Here is a 17,360-nt window from a genome sequence, read left to right as displayed (position 1 = left end):
CAGGCAGCGACGCGCAACAAATGCTACTTTGTCCAATCGCTCGGAACCGTTAAAATAAAATTCCGTTCTGACCAATCAGCTTGGTAGAGCTGAAATCAATTAAGAGCTCACTAAAATCGATCGAATGGAGGATCTTTGGTTTTGCAAAATTGATCATTTCAAGGTGACCATAAATGTATCGATATGTTCATTCGATTGATCAATTGTTATGACTAAATAATGGAATCGAATAAGAATAGTCAACCACTGGCTCTCCGGGCAATCGTTTTTAGTGGGATTTTGATCAATTTCAATGCTGGCTAATCAATCGGCCATACTGGATTTTATGCATTGTTTCTGATCGATCGAACTCAGTTATCTGTGTCACGCGTCAGACAACACATAATTAAATGATCATTTTTTTTTATTGATCATATCTGATAGCTCCTATTGTGATGGCCAAACACGCTTCAATAATGATCAATTTCTGGTCTGATTGATCTGATAGGAATAATCGATCTCTAATGAACGACCCATTCAATTTTGATTAATAGTTAAATAATAATAATAACAATAATCACAATATTATTATGATTAGTAGTATTATTCCTATTATTATTATTAATAGTATTGTTATCACGGTTATTATTGTGATTATTAGTAGTAGTAGTATTTTTATTATTATTATTAGTAGTAGTAGTCGTAGTAGTGTTATTGTTATTAATATTATTATTATTAGTAGTAGTAGTAGTAGTGTTATTATTATTAATATTATTATTATTATTATTATTAGTAGTAGTGTTATTATTATTATTATTAGTAGTAGTAGTAGTATTATTATTAATATTATTATTATTAGTAGTAGTATTAGTGTTATTATTATAATTATTATTAATATTATTATTAATAGTAGTAGTAGTGTTATTATTATTAATATTATTATTATTATTAGTAGTAGTGTTATTATTATTATTATTATTAATAATAATATTATTATTAGTAGTAGTATTAGTGTTATTATTATAATTATTATTAATATTATTAGTAGTAGTAGTGGTAGTAGTGTTATTACTATTGTTTAATGTTATTATTGTTGTTAAAAATTATTAACAACAATAATATTAATAACAATAATAATAATAATAATAACAATACTACTACTACTAATAATAATAATATTAATAACAACAATACTACTACTACTACTACTACTACTACTAATAACATAATAATAACAACAGTAAAGATAATAATAATAATAACATTAGTAATAACAATACTACTACTAATAATAATAATAACAACAACAACAACAATAACAATAATGATAATAAAAATAACAATAGTAACAATAATATTAATAATAGTTATAACCGTAGTTTACAACTGAAAATTATCAATTCCACAATGCAAATATTAAATTTGAATCAATCGAAATGCAATCATACTCATGAAGAAAATACCTACCTGTGCTGCCGGTCAATACAAAACGTTCATCACCAGATTTCCTCTGACTTCCTGTTGTCTCTCTGGGACAGGAAGTGGAGGGAAATCTCCCCAATAGTACTCTATCCAAAGCTAAAAAACAAAACAAAAAAACAAAACACTTTTGTCTTTAGATACACTTTAAGGTGTCTGCTCCATAGCAGTGATACAGGTGTAGGCCACGCCCCTCCATTCTAGTGATTGGGGGGGGGGGGGGTCCTCTGATCGCCATGTCTATGGATAGCCTGGGGGCCCCTTGTGCAGAATGCAGAGCGCGCACGGACTGCATACATCTAAACATTCAGTGCATTACCTGTTCTGTGTGTCGCACTAAGAATGTGATTGGTAAAGTCTTGTAGTGCTGTTGCCCGCATTCTCCACCATTTCTCTGCCTGCTCTGATAAGTTAGATGCTCGATGCTCTACACATTAATACGCGTTGTGTTGCGATTTTCCCGTTCGTTGCCTGTTGGGCCCACCAAAAAAATTCACCGGCCCAATTTTGGCCAACTCACCAAAAAAATCATAAGTTTTTACATTTATGGCGTCAGGCATACAACATGAATGGAGCGCACGTAGCCCGTGTAAGGGAGCCACAGGTCTCTCATTGCAATGAATGTCTATACAAGAGTTCATTGCAATGGGAGGCTATACCGCGCACCAGTGGCTCCGTAAGGCCAGTTTATGCTCCATGCAGGCTGTGCCCCCCCTTGCCGCAGTATGCATGAAGCCAGAGATCTGAAAACACGTGAGCGCTGGCCAAAAATTTATCAAGTGCGTTTTTTGATGTGTGCAAAAGGAAACAAAAGTTATGTTATGTTTGTATGAAAAGGAAATAAGCGGGCAATTGCAACGCAACAAACATTACCGCCCATAGCATTGCGCACCTACCTCACTCTTCAGAGCAGGCAGAGAAATGGTGGAGAATGCGGGCAACAGCACTACAATACTTTACCAATAGTGTCCTCAGTGTGATGCGCAAAGCAGGTACTGTGCTGAATGCTTAGCTGTATGCAGTCCGTGTGCGCTTTTTCTACATGCGGTACACCGTGTGTATGAAGCCTAAAGCTGGCCATAGACAGATCACAATTCATGCAAAAAGAAATCCCCACTGATCCTGCCAGAAATCCAGTGCTGTCCTGTCATTCTGGAGATCGGAATCATTAGAAAGGAACAATCAGACCCCTGTAGGATCCTGCAGGGGCATGCTCTAATGACAGATCCCGCAAGGGCGTGTTTTAATGACGGATCCCGCAAGGGCGTGTTCTAATGACGGATCCCTCAGGGGCGTGTTCTAATGACGGATCCCGCAGGGGCGTGTTCTAATGACGGATCCCGCAGGGACGTGTTCTAATGATGGATCCTGTGGGAGTGTGTTCAAATTATGAATCCTGCAGGGCTGTGTTATAATGACGGATCCGCAGGGGCGTGTTTTAACGATGGATCCCACAGGGGCGTGTTCTAATGATGGATCCCGCAGGGGTGTGTTCTAATGACGGATCCCGCAGGGGTGTGTTCTAATGATGGATCCAGCAGGGGCGTGTTTTAATGATGGATCCTGTAGGTGTGTGTTCTAATGACGGATCCCGCAGGGGCGTGATGGCAGCTGTTCCATGCGTGTTCTGAATATAACAGATTATTCTCTCCGGCAAATCAACTCAGTCAGAGTTTCCTATAATGGGATCTCAGGGCTGATGGAACGAGGAGGATGAATTGTTTTTTATTCTCTAATTGGAAGATGAATAATGGAGACATGTCCCCGCCTCTCCATGTCATGTGACATCCGGGTGACCACACATGAAGCCCATCTCCAGACAGATAGAAAAGCAACAAACAATCATCGCTGACTCAGGGACAGTTTATCATTCCAGTGACACCATCAGTTCATTTTTTCTTTTTAGTGACATCACTGGCCATATATTTTCTTTCCAGTGACACCTTCTGTACTCCAAAAAAAATAGGTTTTGGCTGCACAGACCCTGGAAGATGCCCCCCGGGGCCGCACACGTGATTGGTCACACCAGGCAGATTGTTATCCGGGGTGAATCTCACTATGTATGCACAGTGGGGGAGGTCGGAGGTCGTGTCTCTCGGAATCTATATGTCTGATTAAAGGGAAGCGGCTTCCTGTGTGATGCTCATATATGTCCGCTAAATCCTCATTAATGAGAGCTCTCGTCCAATCAGAATCCTTTCCCAGGAGAAGATTAAACAGAGATTTGGCAAAGACAACCAAGAGAAGGAAATGGAAACTCCATCTGTTATATCTATCTATATACTGATCACTCCTATATACTGTATATAACAATTTCTCCTATATATTGTATACACTGATCCCTCCTATATACTGTATATAAGGAACTCTCCTATATACTGGGTATGATCCCTCCTATATACTGTATACACTGATCCCTCTTATATACTGTATATACTGATCCCTCCTATATACTGTATATAATGAACTCTCCTATATACTAGGTATGATCCCTCCTATATACTGTATACACTGATCCCTCCTATATCCTGGATGTGATCCCTCCTATATACTGTACATACTGGGTGTGATCCCTCCTATATACTGTATATACTGGGTGTGATCCCTCCTATATATTGTATATACTGGATGTGATCCCTCCTATATACTGTATATACTGGGTGTGATCCCTCCTATATACTGTATATACTGGGTGTGATCCCTCCTATATACTGTATATACTGGATGTGATCCCTCCTATATACTGTATATACTGAATGTGATCCCTCCTATATACTGGGTGTGATCCCTCCTATATACTGTATATACTGGATGTGAGCCCTCCTATATACTGTATATACTGGGTGTGATCCCTCCTATATACTGTATATACTGGATGTGATCCCTCCTATATACACTGTATATACTGGATGTGATCCCTCCTATATACTGGGTGTGATCCCTCCTATATACTGTATATACTGGATGTGATCCCTCCTATATACTGTATATACTGGGTTTGATCCCTCCTATATACTGTATATACTGGGTGTGATCCCTCCTATATACTGTATATACTGGATGTGATCCCTCCTATATACTGTATATACTGAATGTGATCCCTCCTATATACTGGATGTGATCCCTCCTATATACTGTATATACTGGGTGTGATCCCTCCTATATACTGTATATACTGGGTGTGATCCCTCCTATATACTGTATATACTGGGTTTGATCCCTCCTATATACTGTATATACTGGGTGTGATCCCTCCTATATACTGAATATACTGGATGTGATCCCTCCTATATACTGTATATACTGGGTGTGATCCCTCCTATATACTGTATATACTGGGTGTGATCCCTCCTATATACTGTATATACTGGGTTTGATCCCTCCTATATACTGTATATACTGGGTGTGATCCCTCCTATATACTGAATATACTGGATGTGATCCCTCCTATATACTGTATATACTGAATGTGAGCCCTCCTATATACTGTATATACTGGGTGTGATCCCTCCTATATACTGTATATACTGGGTGTGATCCCTCCTATATACTGTATATACTGGATGTGATCCCTCCTATATACTGTATATACTGGGTGTGATCCCTCCTATATACTGTATATACTGGATGTGATCCCTCCTATATACTGTATATACTGGATGTGATCCCTCCTATATACTGTATATACTGGGTGTGATCCCTCCTATATACTGTATATACTGGGTTTGATCCCTCCTATATACTGTATATACTGGGTGTGATCCCTCCTATATACTGAATATACTGGATGTGATCCCTCCTATATACTGTATATACTGAATGTGATCCCTCCTATATACTGTATATACTGGATGTGATCCCTCCTATATACTGTATATACTGGGTGTGATCCCTCCTATATACTGTATATACTGGATGTGATCCCTCCTATATACTGTATATACTGGGTGTGATCCCTCCTATATACTGTATATACTGGATGTGATCCCTCCTATATACTGTATATACTGGATGTGATCCCTCCTATATACTGTATATACTGGGTGTGATCCCTCCTATATACTGGATGTGATCCCTCCTATATACTGTATATACTGGGTTTGATCCCTCCTATATACTGTATATACTGGGTGTGATCCCTCCTATATACTGTATATACTGAATGTGATCCCTCCTATATACTGGGTGTGATCCCTCCTATATACTGTATATACTGGGTGTGATCCCTCCTATAGACTGTATATACTGAATGTGATCCCTCCTATATACTGTATATACTGGATGTGATCCCTCCTATATACTGTATATACTGAATGTGATCCCTCCTATATACTGGGTGTGATCCCTCCTATATACTGTATATACTGGGTGTGATCCCTCCTATATACTGTATATACTGGATGTGATCCCTCCTATATACTGTATATACTGAATGTGATCCCTCCTATATACTGGGTGTGATCCCTCCTATATACTGTATATACTGGGTATGATCCCTCCTATATACTGTATACACTGATCCCTCCTATATCCTGGATGTGATCCCTCCTATATACTGTATATACTGGGTGTGATCCCTCCTATATATTGTATATACTGGATGTGATCCCTCCTATATACTGTATATACTGGGTGTGATCCCTCCTATATACTGTATATACGGTGTGTGATCCCTCCTATATACTGTATATACTGGATGTGATCCCTCCTATATACTGTATATACTGAATGTGATCCCTCCTATATACTGGGTGTGATCCCTCCTATATACTGTATATACTGGATGTGATCCCTCCTATATACTGTATATACTGGGTGTGATCCCTCCTATATACTGTATATACTGGATGTGATCCCTCCTATATACTGTATATACTGGGTTTGATCCCTCCTATATACTGTATATACTGGATGTGATCCCTCCTATATACTGTATATACTGGATGTGATCCCTCCTATATACTGTATATACTGGGTGTGATCCCTCCTATATACTGTATATACTGGGTGTGATCCCTCCTATATACTGGATGTGATCCCTCCTATATACTGTATATACTGGGTGTGATCCCTCCTATATACTGTATATACTGGATGTGATCCCTCCTATATACTGTATATACTGGATGTGATCCCTCCTATATACTGGGTGTGATCCCTCCTATATACTGTATATACTGGGTGTGATCCCTCCTATATACTGTATATACGGGATGTGATCCCTCCTATATACTGCATATACTGAATGTGATCCCTCCTATATACTGGGTGTGATCCCTCCTATATACTGTATATACTGGGTGTGATCCCTCCTATATACAGTATATACTGGATGTGATCCCTCCTATATACACTGTATATACTGGATGTGATCCCTCCTATAGACTGTATATACTGGATGTGATCCCTCCTATATACACTGTATATACTGGGTGTGATCCCTCCTATATACTGGATGTAATCCCTACTATATACTGTATATACTGGGTGTGATCCCTCCTATATATTGTATATACTGGGTGTGATCCCTCTTATATACTGGATGTGATCCCTTCTATATACTGGATGTGATCCCTCCTATATACTGTATATGCTGGATGTGATCCCTCCTATATACTGTATATACTGGGTGTGATCCCTCCTATATACTGGATGTAATCCCTACTATATACTGTACAGTATATACTGGGTGTGATCCCTCCTATATATTGTATATACTGGGTGTGATCCCTCCTATATACTGGATGTGATCCCTCCTATATACTGTATATACCGGGGGCACAGCATTAGACCTGGGACTAGGGTCTAGAGTCCCACTAGATGAGGGACTGTCCCAGAAAATCCAGGACATGGCCTGGAAACAGCATCGCCGGGACTGAGGTCTAAGATGAGGGACTGTCCCAGCAGATCCGGGACGGTTGGCATCTAGGTGAGAACATATTGATTCTCCTGGATGATTTGTGTCATTCATCAAGTTGGCAGGGGGCATTAGGGGGTCTCTATTCAGAAGGATGACCCTGTCGGGGGGGGGGGGGGGTTGTCGGTGTCACCGGCTCGGATGATGTGTGGAGAAGCCAGCCGGTGGGAAGGCGTCACATTCTCAGGTAGGTACAGAGGAGCCTCTGATGGGGAACGTGATGAGATGATCCTCAATAAGGTGCAACCGCTGAGACAAAACCAGCACAGGACAAGGAGCATGTCTGACATTATCCGGGTGATTCCATAGGGGTGGGGGAAGGGAGGATGGGAAGGGGATGAATGCTGAGAGCCATATTGGGGGGAACAGCTGCCCCATGGGCTGGCCAGGCCTGTTCACACCAGCTGAACCTCCGAGGTCAGGCTGGCAGTCCACACCGGTGTCCAGCTGTCCTATGCCCCGATCCCGAGTGTGGACGGAAATCCTGGGACAGGGAAGAATGGAGGGGATTTCAGCTGTCACAGCAACTGTGCAATTCACAAAGACACCGAGACGTGTGTGATATAATCACCCCACTGTCACTGCCACCCCACTGCCAACAAACATCCCACTGTCACCGACACCCTATTGCCACCGACACCCCACTGACAGGACACCCCACTGACACCGACACCCCACTGACAGGACACCCCACTGACACCGACACCCCACTGACAGGACACCCCACTGACACCGACACCCCACTGACACCGACACCCCACTGACACCGACACCCCACTGACACCGACACCCCACTGACATCGACACCCCACTGACACCGACACCCCACTGACATCGACACCCCACTGACATCGACACCCCACTGACACCGACACCCCACTGACATCGACACCCCACTGACATCGACACCCCACTGCCACCAACACCCCACTGACACCGACACCCCACTGCCACCAATACGCTCCCCATGCTTCGGGCACGGCCTCCATACGCTCCCCATGCTTCGGGCACGGCCTCCATACGCTCCCCACGCTTCGGGCACGGCCTCCATACGCTCCCCATGCTTCGGGCAAGGCCTCCATACGCTCCCCACGCTTCGGGCACGGCCTCCATACGCTCCCCATGCTTCGGGCACGGCCTCCATACGCTCCCCACGCTTCGGGCACGGCCTCCATACGCTCCCCATGCTTCGGGCAAGGCCTCCATACGCTCCCCATGCTTCGGGCACGGCCTCCATACACTCCCCACGCTTCGGGCACGGCCTCCATACGCTCCCCATGCTTCGGGCAAGGCCTCCATACGCTCCCCATGCTTCGGGCACGGCCTCCATACGCTCCCCATGCTTCGGGCACAGCCTCCATACGCTCCCCATGCTTCGGGCACGGCCTCCATACGCTCCCCATGCTTCGGGCACGGCCTCCATACGCTCCCCACGCTTCGGGCTCGGCCTCGCTGCGCTTGGCTCTTTTTATTCTAACTCTGTGTCCACTTGGATGGTGGGGCTAGAACCTGGACTCAGTGCGCAGGCGCCATTCATCTTCAGATATTTTCGGAATCTGCTTGTCCTGTGTACTGCGCATGCGGACACAGCGGACACCATCCGACTAGGGATGCTATTTGACATGACACCAGCTCCTATCCTGGACTGAGAGGTCTTCCTCTGATTTCATCGCACACTGTGAGCTTCTCATAATGTGCATTAGAAGCTGCAGCAAGTCAGATAGAGCCCCGCCCTCATTTCCTGGCTGGAGAACGTCCAGCATCATCTAGTCCTTTCCTCCCCAGCCTGACTGTGCCTGGCTCCGCCCCCTTTCACTCATTGGATTTCAGTCTCTTTGTTTATGGACGCCCAGCATCACATGTGGGCGTTACCTATGCAAATACCTCCCACTCCTCCGGGGCGGATCTCCGGCCATCACGGCCTTGGGATATTTGCATAACTCCTCCCAAGAGCCCGCCCACTGCTTGCATCAGGACTGAGGTGGGTGCTGGGATGTTTTCAGGAAGATACAGTGGTGTGAAAAAGTGTTTGCCCCCTTCCTCATTTCCTGTTCCTTTGCATGTTTGTCACACTTAAGTGTTTCGGAACATCAAACCAATTAAAACAATAGTCAAGGACAACACAAGTAAACACAAAATGCAATTTGTAAATGAAGATGTTTATTATTAAAGGTGAAAAAAAATCCAAACCATCATGGCCCTGTGTGAAAAAGTGATTGCCCCCTAAACCTAATAACTGGTTGGGCCACCCTTAGCAGCAACAACTGCAACCAAGCGTTTGCGATAACGTGCAATGAGGCTTTTACAGCGTCCTGGAGGAATTTTGGCCCACTCATCTTTGCAGAATTGTCCTAATTCAGTTACATTAGAGGGTTTTCGAGCATGAACGGCCTTTTTAAGGTCATACCACAACATCTCAATAGGATTCAGGTCAGGACTTTGGCTAGGCCACTCCAAAGTCTTCATTTTGTTTTTCTTCAGCCATTCGGTGGTGGACTTGCTGGTGTGTTTAGGATCATTGTCCTGCTGCAGAACCCAAGTTCGTTTCAGCTTGAGTACACGAACAGATGGTCGGACATTCTCCTTCAGGATCTCTTGGTAGACAGCAGAATTCATAGTTCCTTTTATCACGGCAAGTCTTCCAGGTCCTGAAGCAGCAAAACAGCCCCAGACCATCACACTACCACCACCATATTTTACTGTTGGTATAATGTTCTTTTTATGAAATGCAGTGTTCCTTCTACGCCAGATATACTTGGACACACACCTTCCAAAGAGTTCCACTTTTGTCTCATCGGTCCACAGAATGTTGTCCCAAAAGTCTTGGGGATCATCAAGATGTGTTGTGGAGAAATTGAGACGAGCTTTGATGTTCTTTTTGCTCAGCAGTGGTTTTCTCCTTGGAACTCTGCCATGCAGGCCATTTTTGCCCAGTCTTTTCCTGATGGTGGAGGCATGAACGCTGACCTTAACTGAGGCAAGTGAGGCCTGCAGTTCCTTGGACGTTGTTGTGGGGTCTTTTGTGACCTCTTGGATGAGTCGTCGCTGCGCTCTTGGGGTAATTTTGGGCGGCCGACCACTCCTGGGAAGGTTCACCACTGTTCCATGTCTTCGCCATTTGTGGATAATGGCTCTCACTGTGGTTCGCTGGATTCCCAAAGCTTTGGAAATGGCTTTATAACCCTTTCCAGACTGATAGATCTCAATTACTTTCTTTCTCAATTGTTCCTGAATTTCTTTGGGTCTCGGCATGATGTGTAGCTTTTAAGGATCTTCTGGTGGACCTTACTGTGTCAAGCAGCTCCTATTTAAGTGATGCCTTGATTGTGAACAGGTGTGGCAATAATCAGGCCTGGGTGTGGCTAGAGAAATTGAACTCAGGTGTGGACAACCACAGTTATAGTATGTTTTAACAAGGGGGGCAATCACTTTTTCACACAGGGCCATGATGGTTTGGATTTTTTTTCACCTTTAATAATAAACACCTTCATTTACAAATTGCATTTTGTGTTTACTTGTGTTGTCCTTGACTATTGTTTAAATTTGTTTGATGTTCCGAAACACTTAAGTGTGACAAACATGCAAAGGAACAGGAAATGAGGAAGGGGGCAAACACTTTTTCACACCACTGTATGTACAGCACCCCCCCGCCCGCCCCTCCCAACATGGCCACTAGAGCCCAGCAAGGATGGCTGCCTGCCCATGTATGAGGCGGCATATTATGGATCCCTGGGCTGTCTGAGCCCTGAAATCATCTATCATTGACGTTATGAAGTAATCATTTATAAAATTATAGCGCCAATACCGCATATGGCCACTAGATGGAGCTAATTATTATAGGACATTCCTATGATCTTTACCGCCATCTAGTGGAGCTAGATATTATAGGACATTCCTATGATCTTTACCCCGCCATCTAGTGGAGCTAGATATTATAGGACATTCTTATGGCCTTTAATGCCATCTAGTGGATTTTGATATTAATACAGTAATACCTTGAATTGAGAGCATAATTCGTTCGAGAAGAATGCTTGTAATCCAAAGCACTCGTATATCAAAGCGATTTTCCTCATAGGAATCAATGGAAACTCAAATAATTTGTTCCATTGTCACTGCTGGTGTATGCAGTACTGCATGTGGCCAGGAGGGGGGCACCGGAGACACTCAGAAACACTTGCATCACTGCTGCCCCCGGCACCTATGGCGACATGCAGTACTGCACACCCCAGAGGCTTGAATCCCGCTTGTCTTGAGAGACAACGCTCACAAATCGAGTCAAGGATTTCGAAAAAATAAAAAAAAAGCCTGAATTGCGAAACGTTTGTAAACCGCGTTACTCGCAATCCCAAGTTTTGCTGTATAGGGCACATTTATGATCTCTTTACCGCCATCTAGTGGAGATAGACATTATAGGGCATTCTTATGATCTTTACCACCATCTAGTGGAGATAGACATTATAGGGCATTCTTATGATCTTTACCGCCATCTAGTGGAGATAGATATTATAGGGCATTTTTATGATCTTTACCGCCGTCTAGTGGCCAAATGCGATATTTTCCATTTTAAATCAATGCAAAACATTTGACCAGAACAGGAGAACAGGAACTAGCCTACTAACATTCAGTTTTTTTGCCTTAACTTGCAAATTGAAGATATACAAGAACTTTCAATGTGGAAATTGCAATGACATTTTTTTTCAGTGTGGGGGTAACAAAAATGCCCTGGCAATCCCCCCCCCCCCAAAAAAAAAAAAAGATGCAGCAACTGCAGGAGAATTAGGAAATTATGCAATTCAAAACAAATAAAATGTATCATTATAAAATTATTCAATGTATGCTGGGGGATAAAGGTGATGGACTGGCCAAGCATGTCTCCAGACCTAAACCTTATTGAGCATCTGTGGGGCATCCTCAGAGGGAAGGTGGAGGAGCGTAAGGTCTCCGACATCCACCAGCTCCGTGATGTCATCATGGAGGAGGGGAAGAGGACTCCAGTGATGACCTATGAAGCTCTGCTGACCTCCATGCCCAAGAGGGTGAAGGCAGTGCTGGAAAATAATGCCGGCCACACAAAATATTGACACTTTGGGGCCCAATTTGGACATTTTCCCTTAGGGGTGTACTGACTTTTGTTGCCAGCAGTTTAGACATTAATGGCTGTGTGTTGAGTTATTTTGAGGGGACAGGAAATGTACACTGTTATACAAGCTGTACACTCACTACTTTACATTGTAGACAAGTGTCATTTCATCAGTGTTGTCACATGAGAAGAAAAGAATTACACAAATGTCACTGGGGGGTGTACTTACTTTTGTCAGATACTGTGTGTATATATATATAATGTTGGGGGGGTTCTGAGTAATTTTCTAGCACAATATACGTATTTCTTCGCACAATCGCTGTACGTTTTGTATTCGGATTATTCGCTCGGTCACTGATGGGCAATCTGGCGGACTGCAGCATCTGCGAGGACTCAGCGGCCATGTTTGTCTTGGCTCCGCCGCGCGCTCGTCGCTCTCCGCCACACAGGCGGCAATTATCTCCGGCAATGAAATAATCGTTTCTCCCGGACGTGTTTATGTAATGTGTGTATACTCCGCGTGGATTACAGCGATCGGCCGCCTAATTGCCGCGCATTAAGTTACCAGGAAACGCCGCGACTTCTCCCAGAAAGGCGGCACGGCCTTTCCGAGGGATTCGCGGAGAAAATGTTTACATGGCAAAAAAAAAGACAAAAAAAAAAAGAAAAGTTCAACTTGTCAGGAATTGAGCAATTTGTCGGGGGCGTCATCTCTCCCGGCACCTCCGAAGAGTAAATTTGGCTTCCCGCCCATCCCCCGCCTGACTCATTATTCCTCTCAAGCATAAAAGTAAAAGGATTTTAACTTATTTAAAGGAAACCTGCATGGGGGGGGGGGGGGGCATTGCTTTTCTGTTTCTGAAAATGCCGGTTTCCTGGCTGCCTCTGGGTTCAGTACCAAGCATGCCAATCCAGAGAGTCAGGGGGGCAGGGTCAGCGAATGAAGACGCGCCGGAGCCCCCGGACCAGCCTGTCTAGAGGTCAGACATGGAACTAAACCCATCGATCTCATTGTTTCCCTAAACAGCGACAAGCAAGGGAATGGATGACAGTCACAGTTGCTTGTGCTCTCATCCGAACTGTCATTAAATGGCCGGTGTCATAACTGATCACATGTGCAGCACCACGCCAACTGCAGATCCAACAGAGGCCAAGATGGCGGCTTCCTTGGCTATAAAGAGGAGGAGGAGGGTTTAGTTCCGCTTTAATAGTATGGAGCTCTCATATAGAATTGTATCCGAACTCCCCGTATAAGAGGCGGATTGCTGGGAATTTGCCAAAATATTCACTTTCATTTGTCCGATAAATTCACCATCCGGTTCAGGTTCATTTTGCTTGCTCTACCTTTAACTAAACCCTTTCCCAATTTTTGATTGCAAATTGTGTTTTTTCTACTTATTTATTCTAATTTGCTATTTAATTTGTTATTAATACTAATAAAAACAAATAATATTTATTATTATTTTTTATTTATATTTTTATATTATTTTATTATTTATAAAATAATATTTATTGTTATTATTATTATCATTATTATTATTATATTATTTAACATTGTTAATAATTAACAATTATATATATATATATTTTTTATTTAACAACAATAATAATAAATATTGCTATTATTTATTTTTTGATTATTATTATTATTATTGTTGTTGTTGTTATGATGTTATTTAATATTGTTAATAATTAACAATTATATATATTTTTTTATTTATTCAACAATAATTTTGGAGGATCATGAAGGATTTTTTTCCCCTGCTGTAGCAAATTGGATTGTGCTTTGCTGGGTTTTTTGGCTTCCTCTGGATCAACTGTGGGTATAGGAACGTGTTATGTATATGGGATTGTAAGTTTTTTTTTTGTTTTTTTTTTTGTTTTTTGGGTTGAACTAGATGGACTTGTGTCTTTTTTTTTCAACCTGACTAACTATGTAACTATATAAAAATAATAATAATAAAATATTTACTATTATTGTTATTATTGCTATTATTATTATTATTATTATTATTATTATTATTATTATTATTATAGCAATAATAATAATAATAACAACAACAACAATAATAGTAAATATTTCTAGTATTTTATTTATTATTATTATTATTATTATTATTATTGGTAATAATAATTATAAAATAAACAAAACAATAATAATAATAATACTGGTATTTAATTTATAATTATTGTTAATAATTAACAAATATTTGATGTGTTATTTAATCAATTTAATTTTTTTAAATTACAATACCCCTAAGTGTAATTAAAAAAAAAATATATATATATATCTATATATCTATATATATATATATATATATATATATATATCTATATATATATATATATATATATATATATATAGATATATATATATATATATGTATATATTACACTCAGGGGGTCTATGGATATATATTACACTCTGGGGGTCTCTGGATACATATTACACTCAGGGGGCCAATGGATATATATTACACTCTGGGGGTCTCTGGATATATATATTACACTCTGGGGGTCTATGGATATATATTACACTCTGGGGGTCTATGGATATATATTACACTCTGGGGGTCTCTGGATATATATATTACACTCTGGGGGTCTATGGATATATATTACACTCTGGGGGTCTCTGGATATATATATTACACTCAGGGGGGTCTATGGATATATATATTACACTCAGGGGGTCTATGGATATATTACACTCTGGGGGTCTATGGATATATATATTACACTCAGGGGGTCTATGGATATATATATTACACTCAGGGGGTCTATGGATATATTACACTCTGGGGGTCTATGGATATATATATTACACTCTGGGGGTCTATGGATACATATTACACTCTGGGGGGTCTATGGATATATATATTACACTCTGGGGGTCTCTGGATATATATATATTACACTCTGGGGGTCTATGGATATATATTACACTCTGGGGGGTCTATGGATATATATATTACACTCTGGGGGTCTCTGGATATATATATATATATATATATATATATATATATATATATATATATATTACACTCTGGGGGTCTCTGGATATATATATATATATATATATATATATATATATATATTACACTCTGGGGGTCTCTGGATATATATATTACACTCTGGGGGTCTATGGATATATATTACACTCTGGGGGTCTCTGGATATATATTACACTCAGGGGGGTCTATGGATATATATATTACACTCAGGGGGTCTATGGATATATTACACTCTGGGGGGTCTATGGATATATATATTACACTCTGGGGGTCTATGGATACATATTACACTCAGGGGGTCTATGGATATATATTACACTCTGGGGGTCTATGGATATATATATTACAATCTGGGGGTCTATGGATACATATTACACTCTGGGGGTCTATGGATATATATTACACTCAGGGGGTCTATGGATATATATTACACTCTGGGGGTCTCTGGATATATATTACACTCAGGGGGTCTATGGATATATATTACACTCAGGGGGTCTATGGATATATATTACACTCTGGGGGTCTCTGGATATATATTACACTCAGGGGGTCTATGGATATATATTACACTCTGGGGGTCTCTGGATATATATTACACTCAGGGGGTCTATGGATATATATTACACTCTGGGGGTCTCTGGATATATATTACACTCAGGGGGTCTATGGATATATATTACACTCTGGGGGTCTATGGATATATATTACACTCTGGGGGTCTCTGGATATATATTACACTCAGGGGGTCTATGGATATATATTACACTCAGGGGGTCTATGGATATATATTACACTCTGGGGGTCTCTGGATATATATTACACTCAGGGGGTCTATGGATATATATTACACTCTGGGGGTCTCTGGATATATATTACACTCAGGGGGTCTATGGATATATATTACACTCTGGGGGTCTATGGATATATATATTACACTCTGGGGGTCTATGGATACATATTACACTCTGGGGGGTCTATGGATATATATATTACACTCAGGGGGTCTATGGATATATATATTACACTCAGGGGGTCTATGGATATATTACACTCTGGGGGTCTCTGAATATATATATTACACTCTGGGGGTCTCTGGATATATATTACACTCAGGGGGGTCTATGGATATATATATTACACTCAGGGGGTCTATGGATACATATTACACTCTGGGGGGTCTATGGATATATATATTACACTCTGGGGGTCTCTGGATATATATATATTACACTCTGGGGGTCTATGGATATATATATTACACTCTGGGGGTCTCTGGATATATATATATATATATATATATATATATATATTACACTCTGGGGGTCTCTGGATATATATATTACACTCTGGGGGTCTATGGATATATATTACACTCTGGGGGTCTCTGGATATATATTACACTCAGGGGGGTCTATGGATATATATATTACACTCAGGGGGTCTATGGATATATTACACTCTGGGGGTCTCTGGATATATATATATATATATATATATATATATATATATTACACTCTGGGGGTCTCTGGATATATATTACACTCTGGGGGTCTCTGGATATATATATTACACTCTGGGGGTCTATGGATATATATTACACTCTGGGGGTCTCTGGATATATATTACACTCAGGGGGGTCTATGGATATATATTACACTCTGGGGGTCTCTGGATATATATATTACACTCTGGGGGTCTATGGATTCATATTACACTCAGGGGGTCTATGGATATATATTACACCCTGGGGGTCTATGGATATATATATTACACTCTGGGGGTCTATGGATACATATTACACTCTGGGGGTCTATGGATATATATTACACTCTGGGGGTCTCTGGATATATATTACACTCAGGGGGTCTATGGATATATATTACACTCT

The 17,360-nt window shown here is 41.2% G+C and overlaps 1 protein-coding gene across 3 annotated transcripts in view; it reads left to right on the top strand.

Annotated features, from left to right (window-relative positions):
• Nucleotides 1-17,360, top strand: part of ASB2 (ankyrin repeat and SOCS box containing 2) — a 97,422-nt gene that overhangs the window by 29,871 nt on the left and 50,191 nt on the right. The window lies entirely within an intron of this gene.

Source organism: Lithobates pipiens, unplaced genomic scaffold (genome assembly GCF_037356315.1).
Source record: "Lithobates pipiens isolate NorthernLeopardFrog02 unplaced genomic scaffold, aLitPip1_a1.2 Scaffold_37, whole genome shotgun sequence".
In the NCBI taxonomy this organism is placed as follows: Eukaryota; Metazoa; Chordata; class Amphibia; order Anura; family Ranidae; genus Lithobates; species Lithobates pipiens.
Note: the sequence above shows the minus strand (reverse complement) of the source record. Positions and strands in the feature narration are given on the sequence as shown.